Here is a 22,852-nt window from a genome sequence, read left to right as displayed (position 1 = left end):
ATCCATCCATCATCTATCCAACATCTATCTATCTATCTATCTATCTATCTATCTATCTATCTATCTATCTATCTACCTACCTATCTATCCATCCATCCATCCACCTATCTATCTATCTATCTATCTATCTATCTATCTATCTATCTATCTATCTATCTACCTACCTACCTACCTACCTACCTACCTACCTACCTACCTATCTATTTTGGGACAGAGTCTCACAATGTAGCCCTGGCTGATCTTGAACTCATGAAAACCCTCTTGCTTCTGTCTCTTGATCTCAGGTGTGTGCCACACTCAGCTCAAAGGTACTTTAATGAAAATGTTTGTTCATATGACACAATTGCAGCTTCCCTGGAATGCCCAGCTTACTTCTTTTATGTTCACAGCCCAAAGAATAGTCTTGAGAGAGAAAGCTGGTGTGACTCTTGCACCTTTGTACACATCAGAGCTGAGAGCCTGCAACACCATGCCATGGGATGGAGGCTCCAGAAGAGGTGGCCAGCTGTGGAGCTGGGAACAGGCACCGTTACCTGTTCCCTCCTCTGATCTACAGTCTACAGGATACTTGCAGGGGAAGCCTTTGTGAACTCAGGACCCAGAAGTCACAGGCTCAAGCCTCACAAAAAGAGCTCAAACTGGAGTGTTGACCAAGGAGACAGAAGTTACGGTCTTTCCAAAAGAGCAGGACCCTGGGAAAATTCTTCCTCTTTTTCTCTCATCAAACCCAGCGAGGGGGGAGTGGAGCAAGGGGAGCATTTCCAGCAGAAATGCTCCTGGTTCCATTTAATGACAGTGTAGGCACCAATTTTTAGTGGAAAAACAAGTGGTCAGCTTGGAGCAGTTGAAGAGGCTGTGGAGGTAGGCTGTGAATTTGCAGCCATGCAGGTAGGTGACCTGCCCTAACCACATCTGAGGGCATGGCTGAGTCTAATTTCACTAAGAAAAATCCCATTTTCCTGGGATTGTGATATCAGGCACCCTAGCTAGATTTACATGAGATGGAATTCTTAGCTGTCAAAGTATATGGAGCCAGGACGTCAGTGTTGCATGGGATATTTGATCAAACTGTGAAACCACAAGATTGTGCTAATAATATTAACCTTGGATCAGGGCAGAGCCAGCAACTAGTTGACAGGAATTATCCATAGACAGTATAGAGAAGCCAGGAAGACAGATAGAGAGATGCATAGGAAGGAGTAGGGAGTCACTTGAAATTTTGCAGTCTTTTGGTTTGGGACAGCTGGAGAGAAACTCTCTTGCTGGGTCTCTGGCCAAAAAGGAAGATCAGCTGGTTGCTTCTCAGGCCCTCTGAGCTAGCAGGTTTTCACCCCAACATTGGATTCCCAAGTCTTTATTGGTAAATAGAACCACAGAGCCTTAGTTAAAAACTACATTTGGTGGCAGTGGTACACCAGGCTGTGGTCTGAGCAGTGGGGCATTGACTGCAGGGGCCGGGGTGTTGGGTGGGGTAGCAGGGACGCAGATGATTGTTAAAATATCAGTAGATTTAGATGCGTTTGATAAACCAACAAAAAAAAATAACACTCCACCTCAAGGAGACAGCATTCACTGGTTGTGGCTCTGGCAGAGACTTTTGTGACAGCTGTTAGTATCAGGTACGTCTGTGTGAGCTCACCTCTTCCACACCTCCTGGCTGCTCACCTCTTCCACCCTTCCTGGCTGCTCACCTCCTCTACCCCTCCTGGCAGCTCACCTCCTCCACCCCTCCTGGCTTTGGCTCTATTTTGAGTCCCACCATCTTTACAGTAGTCTCTCTCATTCTCACCTCTCTCAGTTACAAATGACAGCCTACAATAGGACTTTCAGTACATTGACCCTTATTGGGTCGCCTTGTGAGGGCCGAGATCACCAGTGAGGAACGTTCTGAGCACCTCTGATTGTGAGTCCAAGTCTCTCAGAGCCATAGAAGTCACACATCTAGGCGTGGAGGGGAAAAGTAGAGGGAGGAGGAGAAATAGGAGGAGGAGGAGGAGGAGGAGGAGGAGAAATAGGAGGAGGACCCTTGTGGTTCTGTGCTGTCAGGGAACTTGGGCACGTGCTACTTCAGTTAGCTTCATTTAATTGTCAGCGACACTAGACAAGGTCAATGACCTCCTCTTATTATATACGGGGGACAGGGGCTCAGAGAATTCAGGGTGTTGCTTCCAGCACTGCAGCTGGTTCCCTGAGGAACTGATGTTTGTCGCCTGGCTTGTCTTAGCCCCACAGCTCCCACACCCATTATTTATGGGACCTAGCCGACACACAGCTCACTGGTGAAGTTTCTGGGATGAAGCACTCAGAAATAGCCAGGGCACCAGCCATTTTTCTGTAGCTTAGTATCTCCAGGATCAAGAGCTACTAATTAGAGCTGGTTAGGAACTGTGAATGTTGGTCTGCTTGGGGAGTGGGAGGGCTGAGACTCCAGGGAAGAAGCATGTACGATCCCTAGCACCCAGGCAGGGTGGGGCAGTCTGCCAGTGCCTGTGCAGATGTTCAGCCTCTTGTAGCCTCTGCACAGACATGTTCCCATACCAGCTTGTGCCAGGACAACTGCCTCAATTCATGTATAGTGCTATAACAGAATACCACAAGATGGCTTCCGGACATCAAAATCATACTTTTTATTTATTTTTCATGATTGCATGTGTGTATACTTGTGTTCCTGATATCCTATGCACGCTGCAGATGTGCATGCACATGTGTGAACATAGATGTGGAAGCCAGAGGGCAACCCCAGGTCTCTTTCCCAGGAGCCTTGCACCTCTGATTTTCTTTGTTGTTTGCTTGCTTTGGTTTTGGGGTCAGGTCTCTCACTGAACCTGGAATTTACTGGTTAGGCCCCTGCCTGATTCTGCCTCCCCAGCACAGGGATTACAAGCCTCTGCCTCCATGCCTGACTTTTAATGCAGGCTCTGGAGACTGAATACAGGTTCCTCATGCTTATCTGGTAGGCACTTCACTGAGTGACTTGTCTCCCCAGCCTGTATTTCTCACAGTTCTGCAAGTGGAAAGTCAACGATGAAGGTTGATGGTGGGCTTGGGAGAGCACACCTTCTCACCTGTATGCTACAAGGGCAGAAAGGTCTCATGTTTTTGAGTCTTGCTGTACAGCCCAGGCTTGTCTTGAACCTCTAATCTTCCTGTCTGAGCCTCCCTGGTGCTGGGATTGCAGCCCCACACCACCAGGCCTACTGATCTGAGATCTCCTACAGAGGCCCTAATCCTGGTCATGAAAGCTCTGCCTTCTTGTCCTATCCACATATCCCACGGCTCCTGTTTTCTGGAGGAGGGTGTGGGAAATGAGTATCCTGCCTTCCTTAGATGTTTCTTGGAAATTACGGGTGAAACTATCTGAGCTAGGTGGGTTTTAGTTTTAGTTTTTTTCACTTGTTATTCAAGAAACTGAACCAATATTCCACTTGAGGGGCCCCCTGTGTTATCTTTTTCTCTTTAAGTGACTTTGTGTCCTTCCAGGAATCTTTGAACCCTCTTAGGAGTTTGGAATTTGAAGCTGCCAGAGGACTTAGCTTTCTCTCCCTGGGAACTCAGCAACTAAAGAGAATGTCCCTTTGAACTCCCACTCTTTGTGGAGTCTGCACAGGCCTCAGAAATTCCCCTTCTCCATCCAGGCTTAGTGAGGACTTCTGCTATGTGGAACTGGACAAAGGTGGGCATGGTGTGAGGGGAGTGGATCCAGGAAGGGAGGTTCAGTCTTGGTCACAGAGTGGTCTTGAACTTAATTGAATTGGTCTAACCTGAAATCGTTTAAGAATTTGGAGGCTCAAGATTTCCTGCTCTTGTCATTTCCTGAGAAATACCTGTCTGACCATCCTGAGGGTCAAGTGCTTTTTAAACCCATTGTCTCTCTGGGTAGGCCCTGTGGGCTCAGAACCGAGCTGCCTCTGGTCGGTTAGCCTCAGGATGAGTGTCAGTGAGCCCTCCCCGCTGCGGAGGTACACCACGTTCGTTCCCTAGGCCAACTCTGTAATACACATGCTTTTCCTGCTCCAGTGCTGATTCTGAATGCTTCTTTGCCAGGTGGTTCAGGAGTCTCTGTGGGAACTGGGGGTGACAGTTGATGGGAACTCCAGCAAGTAAGCTGAGACTGTTCAGTTTCAGCTGAACACCTTAAGCCACTGAGATGTGGACAGAGTGCAGAACAGCCCTTGTGGTGAAAACAAGCCACTGCACAGGAATCACTCATCCCCTGAAGACTTGTCATTTCTTCACACCTGTTAAATTAATTACATGTCTCCTCACTGTGGCAAATCCCTGAAAAAAGCAACTTAAAGAAGGAAAGGATTGTTTTGGCTCACAATTTGAGGATCCAGTCCATTATGGTGAGGAAGGCATGGTGGCAGAAGTGTGAGGTGACACAATGTGAGGTCACATTGCATCCACCATCAGTATTGAGACAGAGGTGATGGGGAGAAAAGGACAGGAGAGAGAGAAGGAGCAGGGGAGGATAGAGGAGGGGAGGAGGAAAGGGAGGAGAGAGAGAGGAAGAGAGAGGATAGAGGAGGAAAGGAAAGGGAGGAGAGGAGAGGAGAGGGGAGAGAGGAGGAGCAGGGGAGAGAGAGGAGAGAACAGAGGAGGAGAGGAGAGAAGGAGAGGGGAGAGAGAAATTCTGGTCCTTTCATGCAGTTATGCCAGCCTACTGAATGGTGCTGCCTTCATTTAGGGCAAGTCCTCTTACCTGAACTCATCTTGGAGCTCCCTCACAGGTATGCCTAGAGGCTTGTCTCCTAGAAGACTCTGGATCCTGTCAGCTTGACAGTATCAACCCTCACAGCCTTGCAGGGCCTGCCCTTCATTCTTGACTCCCTGCTGAATGAAGAGATATTTCTTCCTACCCAAAGCCGGCTCCTGAAACTCTCCCAAACACTCTTTGCAAACATCTTTGCAGGATGAGAAGACTTCCATCCCATCCACCATCTCTTTTCCTTCCTGTTTAGTTCTCTCCCTCTCTGTACTAGATTCCTGCAGTAATTTGTGAAATACGATAAGTCTCTCTTACAAACTTAAAATATAGCAGAAATATCAAACTCTGCAGTTCCTGCCTGCCCTTCACTCTGCAGGTGCAGGGTTTCCCACAGGGGTTGCCTACACTTGTCTACAGTTTTTTACTTCGCTGTCACTCTGCCATCACTGTAATCTAGCTTCTGCTGGCACTGTGCCACTAAAACACCCGTGGTTCAGGTGACTAATGGCCTCTATGCTCTGCATGAACGCTCTGCAGAGTTCTGTGCAGATGAGAAGAGCAGGTGAAGCCCGGTCTGCCCTCAGCTCCTGGTTCCTCCCGTGCTTTGGCCACACCTCAGTCCCCTGGCAGGTTCAACCTGTAAGACCTCCATTAGCTGGGACCTTCTCTTTTCTTACCACTGAATTTTCACCTGAAATGAAGCAATTACTTTTACAGTCACTTCCTTATTCTTCCTTGTCAAGGTTCCAGATTGGTCCATCCTTTCACGTGGCTTGGCAACCAGCCCTAGTGGGTACAAACCAGTCAGTCAAATGTTAACATCCCTGCATGGGCTCCAACTTCCTCTGCTGAGTGGCTTTTCTGGGCTTTGTTCCTCTTTTGATAAGAGAGACCTTAGGGACTTCTGACTTGCTTTTATTGATTTTGACTGGAGACAGGACTCCTAGACTACTGTAGGACTCACTACCTTAGCACCCTACAAATTTAGTCAAGATGTTGGGGGTGCTTCCCAAGAAGGGTGGGTTGTCTGTGTCATAGTAAGATGAGTCACCCTCTAATGGCTCTAAGGCCATGCTTCTTGTTTTGTGAGATAGTGAGTTCTTTCTTTGTTGACCTCAATTCAGGTTGAAGTTTTGGTTATGGGTAGATATGATTGTGTTCTTTTGGCTCCACACACCACTGATTTGCAAAATATACACATATTTCTATAATCACACTGGGATAATCTTCCGAGCTTCACATTTGTATAGCTCGTGGCTGGCTGGCTTAGAGTCATACCTTAGCAATTTTGAAGACCCCTCTCATTCCTGGAAGCCAAGTCATGGTCTGTCCCCTTGGCCTCCCTTTCATCAATATTCCCTCTTTAGTGAGCGGTGTTATGTGTGTCTAGCTTTGCATACAGGAACCCAGAAACCCTCCCTAGAGCTGCTTTTGCCTCAGCCTTTTGGTCATCACTAGTAAATATCTTTCTAGCTAAATTTCTCTCCTCATTGCCTCTCCTGAAATGTTTATTCTCTCTGATCTCACATATGAACATTCTTAGTACTATCTTTCCCCTTCCAGAATATCTGCCCTTTGCCCTGTTCTATTCCCACACACCACAGCATGGTGCTACCACCTGGAAGGGACCAATTAATGTCCATGTTTCCTGGCGTATGGTGGTTTTTGAAAGTTATTTTTTTTTCATTTGACTTCAAGATGGTGTAAAAAGTGATAGGCAACCAGGAGAAACCATACCTCAGGTTTTTAATTTTTGTGTTTTCAGAGATATGAATAGTCTATATGACCCTTTCTTGTGATGCTGGCCAGAGGCAGTGGGCTGTGGCTTGTTGTTGGCTCCATGACCATGACGGGGACAACTGATGCTCTGTCACCCCATGCTGCAGTGGTGTTTTCAGGTGATGGAGACAGAACCTTGTCACAAACTGAAGAACATCAGTTCTTGAGGAAATAATGGATCTGTTTTCAGCTAGTCTGCTGTGTGCAGTGGTGTGTGTGTGCATACAAGAGACCCCGCCTCAAACAAAATGTGGAAGGTGAGGACTAACAACAGCTGAGATTGTCCTCTGACGTCCACATGTGTCATGGCACTTGCACACCTGTACTCACAAACATGATCATATGCAAGTGTATGTACATGTATACACATGCATACGTACCCATGCTTGTATGCACTCATACATGCACACACATCTGCATGCACATGTACACACATGTGCACACACACACACACACACACACACACACACACACACACACATACACCTCACAGGGCTTCGGAGAGAGGAAAGAAAGTTGGAGCCCACATTAGAACATTCCTTTTCCTCTCAGGCTTTGCAGAGCACACTAAACACATCTGAGAGGAAGACGGTGCCTACTCCTAGTGAAGTGGAAATGACAGAGCCCAGGGGCTTGTGCTCTGACCAAATTGTCCTCAGAACAGGAGTGGGCTGAGCCAGCCCTAACTCAGGCCAGTCCAAAACGTCTCTCCTGTTGCTAACAGCATGGGCCCTTGACTACACATGGCATGCATGTGCTGCCTAAAGGCACTTAGGGTACTCTTTCTCCTTCTCTTACTGCCGGAATAGGAAATGACCTGCACTCATGCAGTATTCTCCTCTGAGCTGGCAGCTTGCTTTCTGGCTGCAGATAAGCAGCAGGTATGAGGGATGTTTGTCAAACGGGCCTCTGAGGGGAAATTTCCTTTCTGCTTTTCCTGTCAAACTAGTGAGTGAATCCCATTTCTGCTCCACACCACAAGCTCCCTGGGTGCAGCCTGCCCTAGTGTGCAGATGAAGCTCTGGATCCTTCCCCCCTTCCCCCCACACACCCGGCAAGCAGTGGGTCCACAGAGCCCCTTCTGTGCTCTTGTGTGTCTGGTTTCTTGGACTAAGCACAAGATGAATCATCCTTGGGGAAAGGCTGATGGGTGGAGACGTGAGACGCCCAGGAGGATGTGACCGGCCTGCAGGCGGGACCCTGCACAGTGTGTTTCCCTCCACAGAACTTGCTTCCAGCAGGAGGCACTGGGGTAAGGGTGTTCCCTCCCAGGAGGCTCCTCGGGCTCTACTAGGCAAATGCTATAGTGTGCTGCCACGGCTGGCTGCAAATCTCCTCTCTGGTCTTCTGCTCCAGGGGCCCAGCTGTAGGGAGCCTTGAGCCCCCAGGTGGAGAGCTAAACTGCATCTAAAGTGGAGGACCAAAGCCAGGGAGGTGGCACTGGGGTGGCTTGAGTCTGAACTGTCCCCCAGGTTCATGTGTTTGAACATCTGGTCCTTGTGTGGGGGTGCTACTTGGTAGGTTATGGAACCTTTAGGAAGTGGATCCTGGCTTGAGGAAATGAGTCACCAGAAGCAGGCTTTTGAGCTTTTATGACCCAGCACCACTTCCTGTTGAGGCTCTTCTCTCCACAGTATGACCTGCTGGTTTCCTGCCCCTACTATTGTGTCTTTCCTCCCTCCCTCCTACGCGACTTCCCCACAACAGTGGCCTGTATCCCCCCCCCAACTGTGAGCCTCAGGCATTTTGTCACAGTATGGAGGAACATAGCCTGCATGTGCTGACACGGGCTGGCCCTGTGGGGTGGCTTGGCCGTGCAATTCTCCAAACTCGATATCAAGGTATGTTACCATATCATTCATGGAAGCATTTGGGGACCCACAAATCTGAAACCTAGGCCAGTATGTTTTCCCTATGACAGAGGCATTTCTCCTCAGGAAGTCCAGAGCCTCCACTCACATTGGCCTCAGTTACTGTTCCGAACACAATATTCCACTGGACATTCTCCCTTACGGCTCTATGCTGGTCAGATTCCAAATGGGGCAATTGAACAATTTCTCCATCACTTACTGACATAAATTTGGGTTTCGTGGGATCCTGCCTGGTGAAAAGCCATGTTCCCTGGGGATTGGCAGCTGCCCAGAATAGCAAATTAGTGACAATTAGTGACAGGGTCCAAAAGACAAGGGCTTTTAGATGAAGTGTACACCAGTGGGAAGCCTGGCCAGAGAGAAGCTCCATGGTGCAGGTCAGCTCCAGTGCAAAGAAGCAGTCTTCATCCACATAACTGTGAGGATGGTGCCTCTACCTCCTGTCTTGTCCTTTCTGGAGAAGGTCAAGGATACTGGAGACAAGACGGGGACCACTCTATTTTGTCAGCTGCCTGGGCAGCTGGCAAGAGTCTGGTGAGTACCACTTGTGGATATGAGATCTGTCCCTGGGAAATGGGGGCTGGCTCAGAACTTGAGTGTCAGAGCCACAAGCAGTGAGAGCCCACTTCAGGGGAGCTGACAATCACAGTGGGTGCTGCAAGGCCAGGACGACCAAACACTGAGAAAACCTGGAGCTGAGAGCAGCCAGGCAGGACTAGAACTGAGGCCCAGCTCTTCTGCGCCTACTTGGCGAGTTTCATTTGAACTCGTGTTCCCATGGTATCAGGTCACTTCTCAAGTGGGCTCACCCAATCAGTTCTCTTTAATCACGAAAGTAATAAAACACAGCTACGTGTGTATGTGGATGTTCCAACCCCATTGTGCAATGTTTTGACTCCACGACTGTCTCTTCCTTATGCTTGTCTTTAGAGGGGCTGAGAGTGCTATTAAGTATCTCCATTCCATGCAGGGGGTGAACTAGAATGGAGATGGCCCCTAGAATTGTCCCTAGGCCAACACAAGTGTTCTGTTTCCTTAATGCATGCTTTCTGGCCCAGTGGAATGGCCCAACACTATGGCGCCAGCTGTGCTATTGGACTCAGTAGGGCCTGAAGCAATGTGTGTCCTGGGAATGGAGAGTTTGAGAAACAGACATTTTCTCCACCCCCAGGCATTGGGAACCACACACAGACTACTGTCTCTGACTCAGCAGCCCATGCTTCCCAGCGGAAAGCCATATCAAGCAGAAATCGGCACTGTGTACGAGCCAGGAGAACCCTCAGCTGACCCATTTTCGTTGCTGATGGAAGTTTTAGTACCACATCTCTGGCTGTCACTCCTTTGACCATGGCAATGTACACATGGAACTGATTCTCCATTTGTCTAAAGCAGAATCAACCTCAGCTTTCCTGTTTGGGGCAAATCAAGTGCTCTGAAGGGAAGAAGAAATAGACATAAAACACAATCTGTCACACAAAAGACAGAGGCCTAGAGGGATGTGTTCCGGCTTTCACAAAGGCAGCTGCAGAGGATTCTGTGGGTAAAGAATTAAGAGAGGAGCAGGCCAAGAGCCTACCTGCCTCCTGGAGATAGTGCCAGTGAGCACCACACTGTGTAGATGGGCAGATGTACACAGGTGTCACCTCTGCTGTCGGGAGTTATAACAACTCTCTCTGCCTGAGAGTTATAACAGCTCAGGGCACAGGGAGAAGGGAATGGTGGGCATCTCATCCATCCTCTCATGACTCACTGCTACTGCTTAGATGTAGTAGAATGTCTCCTCTAGCCCAAGTATTGGAAGTCTGGTCAGTAATTTGATGCTGTTTGGAGGTGGGGGAGCCTTTGGGAGTTGGGGACCCAATGAAAGGTTTTTGGGTCATTGAGTCATTGAGGGAGTTCTCTAGAAGAGAAGTGTGGAATCCCAGTGTTTCACATTCTTTCTCTCTCTCTCTCTTTCTCTCTCTCTCTCTCTCTCTCTCTCTCTCTCTCTCTCTCTCTCGCTTCCTGGTTGTGAAGTTGAGTGGCGTTGTTTTGCTGTATGCTCTGGCCATAGTGTGCCACTCCAGACCCCGAGCAATAGGAAGAGTGGTGCATGAATTGACGCCTCCAAAGCTCTGAGCCCAAATAAACCTCTGCCAATAAGCTGAGTCTGGAGGCTTGCTAACACGATGGAAGGCTGACTGATGACATGTTTGTCTGCTGGGAGGAAGGCACAGAAAAGGACTTCCTGGGGCCTGAGCGATCCTAGCATCAAATACTGCTGAGAAACCTAGAGATGCTTGAAGCCCACAGCCGAATTCCCAGAAAGGTGAGATCTTTGCTGGAATCCATAGATGGGGGATGAAGTCAGTGTTCAAATGATGACCTTTGGGCTTGAGAGGAGCCATAAAAGTCACCACTGGCAAGATGTTAAAAGAAGTCTGTTACATACATTCTTATTTAGCACCAGAGCTATTGGAGGGCCTGGGGTATCACAGACTTCCCATCAACACATGAAGCCTTGGCATACTGATTTACACTATGGTCACTGGGTTCACATTATACAAGGCACCAAACCCTTCAGATCTGCACCAGCTGATCACAGGCACTTAAGGCCACCAAGTATGTGAAAAACTGGGAAACCTTTATATCCTACTTGCCTGTTGTAAGTTCTGGGGACAGGATAACCATAGGCCAACTCATGGAGCACCTGGCTATGTCTGTGATGAAGCTTTGTCCCCAGCCCCTCACAGAAATCATCCCAATAATTCCAATCACCAAGATTGTGGAAGCCATGGGCACCATGAGCTACAAAGTCCAAGAAATCATGGAACCTGTAGGAAAGAGAAAGCCTAATGAAGTCCCAGCAGCACGCACTATACTGAAATGCTGATTAAGCCATGGGCACGTTTTCATCAAACGGGAAAGTTTGTGAAGTGCCATTCAAACATGGGTCCTACAGGTCCTCTCCCCTCCTCCTCCCTCTTAATTTCATCTCATCTTGGAAGAGCCAACTGCAAGAGGTGGATGAAAAAGGAAGGAGCAAGGACTGCTCGAGGTCTAGCTTACCTGACCTATTATGCCTCTGTCCTTCTAATCCAGTCCCACAAGATGTTGCTGTGGATGTCAGTAGCATCTGCAGTGCTATGGAGATCAGCATTGACTTGAGAGTCAGTGAAACGTCGCCTGATGATATAGCCTCCATGGACCCTCCCAGGATGGGAAAATCAGGGATGAGAATGACAGGGGCAAGTCCCCTGAGGAACCATCACTGGGTCCTATCATCAGCGATCACCAGCCCCAGGTGGCACCCACAGCCTCTGGCACCAGTAGACGAAGGGCAGAAAGGAGGAGAGGAGGCAGATTGTTCACTTGCTTCATACTCTATGTTGTTACCTCTCTATCTTGGAGAAAACAGTGCATTTCCCAGGTAAGAGACAACAACCAGAAGAATGTGGTGTGGTAGGAAATGCAGCAAAGGCATGACCACCAACATTCACTTGTGTGTTTGATCTTTGCTTTTTAAATGCCCCATCCCACTGGTAGGCTGCACCCATGCCTAGGTGCACAGATCCTAAGATGTCTGTGACCCTTAGAAGGAGCTTTCTTCCTGCATCCCCCTTGTGTGGATTCTGGGGAAGTTGAGCCAGCAGCAGACAGCAGAGGATGTGACCAGGGGCTAAGGAAGGAGGAAGGAGGGAGGAGGGCTTGGTGGAATGGGGCACAGGTTCAGGAGTGAGGAGTCAGGTGGAGGGCTATGGTAGAGCAAGGTAGCTCGGTACAAAGTCCTGTCTGTGCCAGTTTTACTAACAGAGTCCTTTTCTTGTGTCTTCTTTCAAGGGGTAGAAACAGCCCCAGGTCTGTGGTCATCAAACCACAGGGCTGGGGTCAGCCTGGTATGGACTGAGAGCTACAGGAAGGAGCCAAGCCAGAACTCCAGGAGACTGTATGCTCAAATGCCTATTTCCAGACAGACTCCCCTGGGAATGAGGGCACAAGCTCCTCCACCCCCTCCCCTAGCTGCCGGGTCTGAGCTAACAGCTCCCGCCTCCTTTAGTTCACTGGGTCTCCAGTACTGTTGTCCGGAGAAGGACGTGGTCCACATGGCTTCCACCTTATGAAGCTACGATCCTCCAGTATAGGTGGGATGGAACACCCACAGTGACAGAACTGAGTGCCCCGCTGGACTCAGGGACCTTCGTCAGCTTGTCCCCTCATCCTCACCAACATTATCACTAACTGCTGCAGAAACTAGGTAAGCCTAGCAGGATGATGACTGGCTAGAAGGGCAGAGAGAAGAGGAGAGAGGGGCAAATGGGACACGGGGAAGACAGAAAGGGAAGACCAGAGGCGGAAAGGGCATGAAGCACAGTAAAGGAAAAGGGGGACTGTCTGTTCAGAGGAAATTCTAGTCAGGCATCTGGAAGGAAAAGGATGAGTGTTTTGTGTGGGGACAGGGGCCATGAACAAGCAGGAGCAAACTTCTCTTGAAGAGGAGAGTTGGGGGTGCAGGGCATGGGTACCTGCGGGGGTTCCTGCAAGTGTTATGGCCTTCATGCCCTCTATAGGCACCCATGAGGAAAGGAGGGTTTCTTCCTGGTGGGTTCCAGCATGTGCCAGGTGCATTAGTAGGATGTTGCCTTGCAAAGCTGCTCCTGTCCTGGGGTGCTGAGGCAGGATGGGGCTGTAGAGAAGGGAAAACTCATCCTTCACTGATGCCTCCTTCTTCTTGTGCTTGACCCAACCTTGGGATGACCTGGTAACATTTGTGTCTTTGTTTTCTTCACAGTTCCCTTCCTCTAAGCACCAAAGGTGTTGGTCCCCTGTGCCAGGATTCCAGAAACTGGTAGAAGTTTTCCTATCCCACTGAGGGATTTCTTGTCCATCATTTTGACTAGGCTTTTGAGTTCTTTTCTGTGACACCTAGGCAGGATAAGTAGATATTCAGACCTGGGACCCAGCATTGCTTCTACAAGGCCAGCAGCTGTGAGACTACTTTGTGCCCAATGTCTTAGAGATCAGGCTTAAAAGGAAATCTTGATCACTATGTAGCTGCAGATGTCAGCCATTGATGCTGCGTAGATCCCTGCTGAGTGAGGTGTTAGGTGGGGTGTCTGTAGTGTTCTCCTGGGCACCTTCCAGGTAGGAATTGGCTACCAGAGTCAGCAGGGGAGTTAATCTGTGGGGATCACACCACTGAACATCATTTTAATTCTGCTGTGTGTCTGCTTCCGGTAGAAGATGTTTCTGAAGCCTCATCTTGTCTTAACATCTGCCCAAGTGAAGAGAAGGGGAGATCACGTGGCTGATCTCATCCTCCCCACACCAGAGGGAAAGAGGTCACTGGATTTCTTTTCTGAAGAACCTAGGATGACTGAGAAACTGCTGAGGTGTGGCTAGGTGTGATCTGTTGTGCTAGGCAGCAGGTCTCCAGATCACGGTGGAACACAGGGTCACATTGAGAGTGGCCAAATCATCTTCTCACTAGCACAGTATGAAGGCCATGCTATCACCTGCCAGCCACTGCATGGCATCACGCTCTAGGACCTGACTACCATGTGATTCCCATATGGCCCCACATGGGACACATGGCCAGTGACACTGAGCATCTTGCTTGTGGGGTCAGAGCAGGTTTTGGGTGTGTGGGTGTTCACTGGGGCAGACCTTTGCTGCTTCTTCGGATTAATGAAGCCAAGGCTGGGAAGTGGGGTGGGTTCTGTGGCCCTCTTGGGAATGAGTGAGGGGAATCCAGCACCAGGTGCAGGTCTCAGAAGGGAGAGAGGGTTATTCCCTGGGCTGTAAGGAAGTGCTCTCCAGGGGGTTGGCATGCTTTGTTATGTCATGACCATGGACATGCTTCCCTGTAGTCAAGGAACATCAGGAACCATTCACTGCAAAAGAACACAGAATTTGAGTTCATGTCCCTCTGGCCTCCTCACTTGGTCTGCACACTCCGCCCACCCATTCTTACAGGACATTGGCATGTCATTGAAAACTGTTATTTCAGTGGCCGCTGTTACCCTTTGTTCTGGTCCTGTGGGAAGGGTCCCTTGTTCAGTGGGTGGCATGCAGCCCATGGCCACAAGCCTCAGGATGGATGGAGCCTTCTTTAGGCCTGGGCCAAATGCAGTTCTCAAGTGTGAAGACAGTCAGCTGATTCCCTGAATTATTTCTCCCTTTCTCTGCAAGGATCACCCTTCCCAGTTGCAGAGGACAGAGTGTCCAGGGGGCCATAAACTTTCTGCACATTCTCCAGACAGACTTTTGGCTTGCTACCTGAGAGCAGAGAAATAGGTGAGGAATGATGCCCACACGCTGCGCACCCACTCATTGCTTGTCTACACTTCCTCACCCTGCCAGTTGGAGCCAGTGTGGTCACTGGCAGCTACTGGGTATCAGGTTGTTCACACTCGCTGTTCAGTGTAGCCCGCAGACTGCAGGTGTGGTCTGTGCTAGGCAGCAGGTCTTCACTCTGAACTTCACTCTCCAGAACATTGTGGAGCACTGGCTCATACTGAAGGGAGTGGCAGAATCACCTTCTACCTCCGGGTGGAGGAAACATCGTGGACCTCCTCAGAAGCATTTGGACAGCTTGTTCTTGGGGAAAGAACAAATTTGGTCAGTCACTGTGTAGTCTCTGAGCCAGGCATGTGGGCCTAGCCATGATGCCCTTTGTGGCCCCAGACTGGGTTGGGAGTTCACATGTCAGCTCTAGAGATCCACCATGGCCTTCCTTTCTGGTCTCGGCTCCACTGGCTCTACTGATGTGTCCACCATTGAAGCTCTCTTCACTCTGTCTCAGCTGGAAAAGTGTAAGGGAGATGGAGAGTGGAGGACGGAGGCCCCAGGGTGACATGTCGGTGGGGGAGCCGTTTCTGACCATCTGACCCAGAGTTTGCTGCAGGGAGAAAGATCAGGGCCAGCCAGGCCAAACTCAACCCGGGAGTCAGAGGCCCTGCTTGGTGTCCTTCCCCAGGGGAGGTCACAATGGAAAGCAACAGGCTTTGTACCTGCCTCTCTTTAGTCTCTGACACCAATGAAAATGAACACGCTGTTCTCTGCAGAGGCTGCAGCCTCGGTCCTGGGGAACATGGGACTTTGTGCCAGGCTATCCATTTGTCCAGAATGTTCTTCCTCTTTCACAGCCAATCGGCCAAACCTTGGAACCTGTAGCCAGGACTGCCTTGACCTGGTAGCTGGCACTGTCCAGCACTGGTTGCAGAGGGCCATCTAGTTTCCCTCACTGTGGAGACTTGATATTTGGTTTCCTGAGGGCTCTGGAACATGACCCAGCCTCACAGGGGCCTACAAGACAGGGACGTGCGGTGGAGGGGACAAAACAGTTTCTCTCCCAGACACCAGTCACTGTGGCCTCTCCCCTCCTTGATAAGATCTGGGATCTTGCAACAGGATCCCCTTGGGCAGCATCACATGGGGTCTGACTGTTGAAAACCTCCCCTTCAGCTCTGCTTGCATTTCCATGGAGCAGAAAGGTCACCCTTGTCTCTTCTCCCACATGCAGCTTCTCCAGACAATCTTGAAAGGGTTTGAGAATGTGTCCTCTGATGAGCCCCGCAAAGCCAATGTATAGCTGTGCCTGCCCTCTGGACAGATCACCTGGGGAAGGGCCGTGTCTCTCTCCCTCCTGTCCCAGGACACTGCTAATGTGAATATGAGGAACTTGAGAACATCCATATGGACAATCTCTCGTTGGCCTTCTCAGGACTTGGCCTGCCCTGAAGGAGCCACAGCTCAGTCAGGCTGCATTTGAGATCACAAGTTTTAACTAAACACAGAGCACAGTAGCTAATGCATGCTGTTGGTGACTACCCAGATGGTTTAGAAGACACTGCAATTGAACTCCAAGGGCTCTCATGTCCATGAGTGCCAAGACAAATCAGGCAGATGGTGGTACACAAAGAGACAGAAAGATTGAATACTTGCAGCAGGTAAGGAGTTCATGGGAGTCATTTGGAAGTTGATGTCCTCCTCTAAAGAGAGCATGGGGATTTTATGTTGGGAGCTTAAACCTATTCACAGATGAGCAGTCCATTCATATGTATGCTCGGTGAAGGAGGGAAGTACATTCCCGACCACACAAGAGTTTAATGCCACGGAGCACTATTTAAATGATGTTGATGAAGAGCTACCTGGGAAAGTGGCTGCCCCCACTTTGTGGCTGACAGCACCCCTGTGGGTATGTGGGTTTATGCAGTCCCTCTGAGCACAAGACTCACGGGGAATCAGAGCCACTGGTGAGCTGTGTCCACATCACTCACTGAAGCTAGGAGCAAAATGCTATTAAGACATGTCAGGAAGAGTGTCAGGAAAAGGTATACAGAATTTGTGTCCCTTCTAGCCTTCAGACTCGGTCTCCCCATTTCTCTCCATTCTTTCTGCAGGGTTAGTGACACAGTTCTGAAAGCTCCTTTTGTGGGGACTGCTGTTACCCTTTGTTCTCATCCCACAAGAAGAGGGCCTGGCGTCAGGGATGGTGCCCAGCTCCCAGCTCCCAACAGAACCCTCATCTTCAGGGAATGGTCAACTGCACTGCATGAGTGTGACGGTGCATGGCTGTTTCCATGTACTGCTTCGCTTTCTCTGCAAGGATCTGTCTCCCCACTTGTAGAGCACAGAGGTGTCCAGGTGTCAATAACTGTCCCCATACATCCCCCAGGCTCCTTTCTGCTGCTACAGGACACCCTCCGTTGGGGCGCGTTCTGTCAGGTCTCAAGTTTCTTCCCACCCTGGAATGCCTGCAAACCCAATGGGAAACAGTAGTATCATTAGACACGCCAAACTCTGAGCGCCTCTCATTGTGAGGTTTGCAGCTTATCCTCTCCGCATTTTTTAAAGTTAGACTCCATTTGCTTAGTAAAACTTTCCCAGAAAAAACAAACAAACAAAAAACAAAAACAAAAACAAAAACAACCACCCTTTGTCCTAAGGAATGAAGACAATGAAGGAGAAACATGGAACTAACTGTCTGGGTCTTCTGTGGGTCTCCTCCAGGAATCCTGTGAGCCACAGGGTTCCCCTCTCTCTATACTGCTGCTGCATGCACACAGTTCGGAGTCATCTATCCCACAGTGTCCTCTGATGTAGTCCAGCCATAATCTAAGGAGTGGCTGTAGCTTAGGCCACAGCACATCAACCTTTCTTGTACCTTTGGAAGTGCAAATGAGAGGTGCCAGATCATTAGACCCATGCTGCTAGCTATGGTGTGCAGGGTGCTGTGGAGTCCTAGACAGGTTGGAGACTGGATCATGGACAGAAACCTTCAAAAACTGGGGCCCAAATCACTCTTTCATGGTTGTAAATTGAATATCTCAGGATTTGTACATCGAAGGAAGGCTGACTGGCATACTTGTCTCGTTGGAGGAAGACATTGTATGGAATTTCCCTCCAAATAGCTTAAGGAAGGGACTCTGAGTGGTGCAAATGCAGAGAAGAAAGGGTTTGGACTGTATCGTCCCCTGCAAGCAGTTCAGGGAGCCCAAGGTCTGCAGCCTCTGTGGACTGTCACCCAAGTTTGGGTGGGCTTTCTGGTGATAGAAATGTCTTTTTTTCCTAAGAGTCATTGCTGTACCTTGTGCAGAACCTCTCATCAATATTCCTGGTTGTAACCCCAATAAAACTTCATTGTCTCACCAAATAGAACATTCATGTAGTTGTGTATTCATCAATTTGGTCTCTCATGTACTTCCTTTCTAGGGTTAACAAACGTGTTTGTGTTGTGTCTCCCTGGGAAAAGTCAATCATACAACATTTTGCACTCTAACAGGGACGTGACAGGATCAGAGTTGGAGAGGATCACGACATGAGTAGTGCTATGGGAACCTGCAATGGAGGCTGAGCAGCTGAAGTTGGAGCATCTGAGAGGGAATTCTGATACAGCCAGCCTTTTTCATATGATGTGTGGTAGCGTATCTTTTGCAGAGACAGCAGTTGCATGGTTCTTGCTATAGGTAGTGAGGCATGCAACTAGGCCGAGCCACTGCAGGTTGGAGTGTCTGAGGAGGTAGTCTGAGGATGGCAGTCTTTGCCTATGTGGTATGATGTGGCATGCCTGCTTGAGGAGTGCGTTTCTATGACATGACTATGGAGATGCCCTTAAAACAGTTAAAGGCTTAGGGAAAATTTTGAGACACTTGAGAATAGCATGCAAGGGTCGAGATTGTCTGGCCACTGCTGTGTGCAGTAAGAAATGCATCTGAGGCCAAAGTGGCAGCCAAACAGCAGCTTGTTTATGTAAAGGAAAAATTAGAGAAGGGAAATGGTGCCTGGTTTCCTCCATGGGAGCCTTTCCATGGGGGCCTCTGCTCTGGCAGGTAAATTAGATAATTTAGAGGATGAGATAGAGATGTTGGCTTGCATATCTTTGGCTTGGAGGCCAAAAGAAAAAGGAGAAAATGGGTTAGATCCATGCTGAAAAGCCTTTCCTGGGATCCAAGACCTTTGAACCTGTGAGAAGAACCAGAGTGGGGAGAATATGGTAGAAATGATGAGGAGATACCTACGCAGTATGATCTTGATAGAAAAAAAGGAAATTGATCTAACATCCAGTCTTTACAATGGTCCAGCACTTGTGCCTGAACTGGTAGAATTGGAGAAGTCCTTTAACAAGTGATGAAAGAGACTGTCACGTTCTTGGCGCCCAATGTGGGGCAAGAGTTTCCACCTAAAACCTGAGAAAAAAAGATTCTAAAACAGAGCTAAAAACAGTTTCTAGTTGTTTCTCTCAAGTTAGTGGCAGCCTGCGTGTTTGAGCTACTATGGCGGGTTTCTGGTGTGTGCACTTGACCTGCAGTTTGGCAGGAATGAGGCCTCTGCAAGTGGCTTATTAAGCTGCGTCGTGGATTTAGCCTTTGCTAGTACAAAACAAAAAACGAGGTTTCTGGGCTACATGCTGCTTTGATAGAAGCATAGACCCACTATTTCTGAGAGTTGATGGCTCCTAGAGCTGGCGGAAAACGTACCACCGCCATGCTGGGAAGCTGAAGTGGGTGGAGCCAGCAGCCACAGAGCTAGTGCTGTTTCAGTCTTAAAAGGCTGCAGTTTAAAGCAATAGGCTCAAGGTAATATAAAAAATAAGCCATGCAAAGATGGCTACCACACAGAGAATCTGGATTATGTTCTCTTTGATATTTGTAACTGAAGAAAAACATTTGATTACAAAAGCTCTTGAGTTATGCCAAAATGTATATTTTAAAGGTACCTTGACTTCAAAATTTGGATGTAAGGATATGTTGCTTTGGAAAGGAGGCTCTACTTTTGTTTCCACAGAAAGCCAGAGGCTATGGATTTGTTCCAGATTAAGATACATCAGGTTTGACCAACCAAGACCCCCTGAAAGGTCTCCGATGACACCAAGGTCCGATGATCCAACATCTAGAACCATTTCAAGGCAACTGGCTCAGATGATACACCCTCATGGACTACTCCATAATCCTAAAATTTTCTTTGTGTCCCCATAAGATACAGCACCCCCCTCCAGCGGGAAGTAGTAAGAGAAGCTACACCCAAATTCCGAAATATACCAAGCTGGCTTTGGAGATGTGTAAAAGTTAAAACCTTCCTCTTTTTTTAAAAAAAAAAAAAGAAAAGGGGAAGTGCTGTGGGATGGTCTGTATGTCAAATTACTCTGATTGGTCAATAAATAAAACACTGATTGGCCAGTGGCTAGGCAGAAATTATAAGCGGGACTAACAGAGAGGAAAAAAGAAAGAACAGGAAGGTGGAAGGAGTCACTGCCAGCCACTGCCATGACAAGCAGCATGTGAAGATGCCGGTAAGCCATGAGACATGTGGCAAGGTATAGATTTGTACCTTTTTATAGAAATGGATTAATTTAAGCTATAAGAACAGTTAGCAAGAAGCCTGCCACAGCCATACAGTTTGTAAGCAATATAAGTCTCTGTGTTTACTTGGTCGGGTCTGAGCAGCTGTGGGACTGGTGGGTGACAAAGATTTGTCCTAACTGTGGGCAAGGCAGGAAAACTCTAGTTACATGTTCTGGCTTGTGAGACTGTGGGACATGGAAGTGCACTGAGTCAGTCTGGCTGCTGTTGAGGACAATTTTACTACAACTTAACAGTAGTACTACCCACCCCTCAAGATGGAGGCTGCATCCTGAGACTGTGAGGGAAATCAGTCCCTGATAGACTGGCTTATCAGAGCCATTAGGGTACTTGGTTATCTCCATCGGAAGTCCCTGTAAATTATCTGGGAATGGAGAACAACAGAGGAATGGTAGACTTTGCTACCAGATGTAGGAATATGAGGAGCTAGCTGTGTTTGGTCCTCAGGTCAGTGGGCCTGATAGGACTATGTTCACAGGATGCTTAAGAAACAAACAGCAAAAGTTCTTTCAGCGTGATTGTTAGGATTGGTATGGGACCATGGTGGCTATATTGAGTCTCATGGTGATGTACGGTCTAGTTGGAGAGGCTCTGGCATATCTCAACAATCTAGAAGAGCAAGTCGAGTTTGTAAAGTGCTAAAGCTCTTGTGGGGAGACTGGGAGAGGAGTGAGCAGACAATGGGTCCCCTCCGAATTACCCAAAGGCAAACATAGCAAGAACAGTGTCCAGCTAGATTTCCCAGGGAAACTATAAGAAGCCAAAATCTGTGCTTGTGGATCTTTGGAAGGCCTTAATGCCTGACCAGCCACTCAGCAAATGGTGAGGAAATGGAAGATAGAGAGGTACAGGCATGCAAGAATATGCCCTGGAGTGGGAGCCACCTGTGCTGGGGTAGCCAAGGTTGCCTGTGAGTGAGGGACATACACAGAGACCTGAGACCTCTGGTGAATTACACACTTATTGGCCCCCCACTAATGTGTTAAATATCTGGGCTTCGGTGGATATTGGAGCTGAGTACACCTCAATTCGTGGCAGAAGCACCAGGGACAATGGGTCACCATGGGCGGATATAGGCACATGCCATATGAAGGCAAAGGGATTGATTGTTCTTGGAATGAGGAGTTATCCCACCCCAGTACAGTGTGCTTTCTCCACCACAAGAGAACATTCTGGGGGTAGATATAATGTTGGGCCACACCCTGTATATAACTGTTGGAGAGTTTTGCCTAGGGATGCAGATGTTGAAGCCAGCTGTGCATGCTTGGGCAAGATGGGAACCTGTAAAATTGCCTAAAGCTAAGTAGAGTGATGGAGGCCAAGCAGTCTAGACTACCCGGGAGGCCACGATGAAATTACAGAAGCTATTAGAGAATTAGAAGGGGTAGGGGTTATCTGTCCAGCTCATATTGAAATAACCCAGTATGGCCCGTGAAAAAGCCTTGGCTCCTGGAGAATGATTGTGAATTCTAGATAGCTAAGTAAGGTAGTTCTCCCTCGCATGCCTCTGTACAAAATCTTTCTCTTTCGACTGCACAGCTGCTGTGAGTGATGAGGAGTTTCCATGCTGTGCTAGACCACGCTATTTTCCTTTAACAGCTGGGTCCCAAGACACATTTGTATGCACATGGAATGGTCGCCAGTGGACATTCAGAGCACTTCCCCAAGGTCACCTTCACAGTCCCCACTGTTTGTCATGGGTTGGTGGTTATGGACCTTGTTATCCTGTCTCCCTCTGTCAAAAGGATTCATTATATGAATGACATAATTGCTACCCCCAGAGTGTTTTGCAGATTGAGAACAGCATCTCAAAGAACATGCATGTGTACCTGAGGGAACAGAGTCTAAAGGACACAGGTGACATCCAAAGGACATGGTGCCCCTGAGAGATCAGCATGTGAAGGACTCCAGATGCACCTGAGAGAATGAGGGTAGGAGATGAATCCACCCACAAGATGCAAGGCCAGGTACAGCTGTAAAATTCCCGAGAGTGTTGCAGTACTGTAAGACACACTTGATAGCTCACGAGTCACTGAAGAGACCCTTATAACAACCCTTACAGTGTCTGTAAATGCAAAGGAGCTGCGGGTCTTGGGACTCTGGGGTTATTAGAGGATTTTCGCAGCCTATCTTGCTTAGTTGCTCATCTTCTGTATAGCTTGATAAATTCCAAATGGAATTGGGAGCTTGAAAGCTCAAAAGGTTTTTTGAACAGGTGAGACCCTGTGGGACAGGCTAAACAGCTGTGTACTCCATCACCCCACTGTGCCTTCATGTTAGAAATCACCAGAAACTCAGAAGGGCTATAGCAGAAAACCTGAGGAAGCAGTTCCAATAGGGTTTTGGTTCCAGGTGTGGAAGGTGGTAGAAATCAGTGCTGAGTACTGAACCAGCAACGGCTACCTGTATGGAAAGCATTGCAGCTGACAGAATGCATCACTGGCGCCATCCCAGTCACCATCAAAAGAGCTTATGCAATTATGAGTTGGACTGAAAGCCTTCCGGCCATGCCTCTCTGGGGTGGCACAGAATCAAACCTTATAAAGGTGGTATATGTAGCTAGAGTTTTCCTGCCTGGCCCACAGTCAGGACAAATCTCTCTCACCTGCCAGTCCCACAGCCTCTCAGACCCTACCAAGTAAACACACACAGAG

The 22,852-nt window shown here is 48.6% G+C and overlaps 1 long non-coding RNA gene across 7 annotated transcripts in view; it reads left to right on the top strand.

The window, feature by feature from the left end:
- LOC131910960 (uncharacterized) overlaps nucleotides 1–22,852 on the top strand; it is a 30,403-nt gene that overhangs the window by 5,552 nt on the left and 1,999 nt on the right. For 2 of the 7 annotated variants that reach the window (XR_009379262.1, XR_009379259.1), the window contains 3 exons: nucleotides 14,527–14,631; nucleotides 15,860–16,286; nucleotides 16,740–17,997. This is a non-coding gene — a long non-coding RNA (uncharacterized LOC131910960). Of the gene's footprint in view, nucleotides 1–11,063; nucleotides 14,632–15,859; nucleotides 16,287–16,739; nucleotides 17,998–18,121; nucleotides 19,052–22,852 lie in introns of those variants that run through there. The other 5 variants (XR_009379258.1, XR_009379260.1, XR_009379257.1 and 2 more) reach the window with 5 other exon arrangements.

Source organism: Peromyscus eremicus, chromosome 5 (genome assembly GCF_949786415.1).
Source record: "Peromyscus eremicus chromosome 5, PerEre_H2_v1, whole genome shotgun sequence".
Taxonomy (NCBI): Eukaryota; Metazoa; Chordata; class Mammalia; order Rodentia; family Cricetidae; genus Peromyscus; species Peromyscus eremicus.
This window is presented reverse-complemented; position numbering and strand designations above follow the sequence as displayed.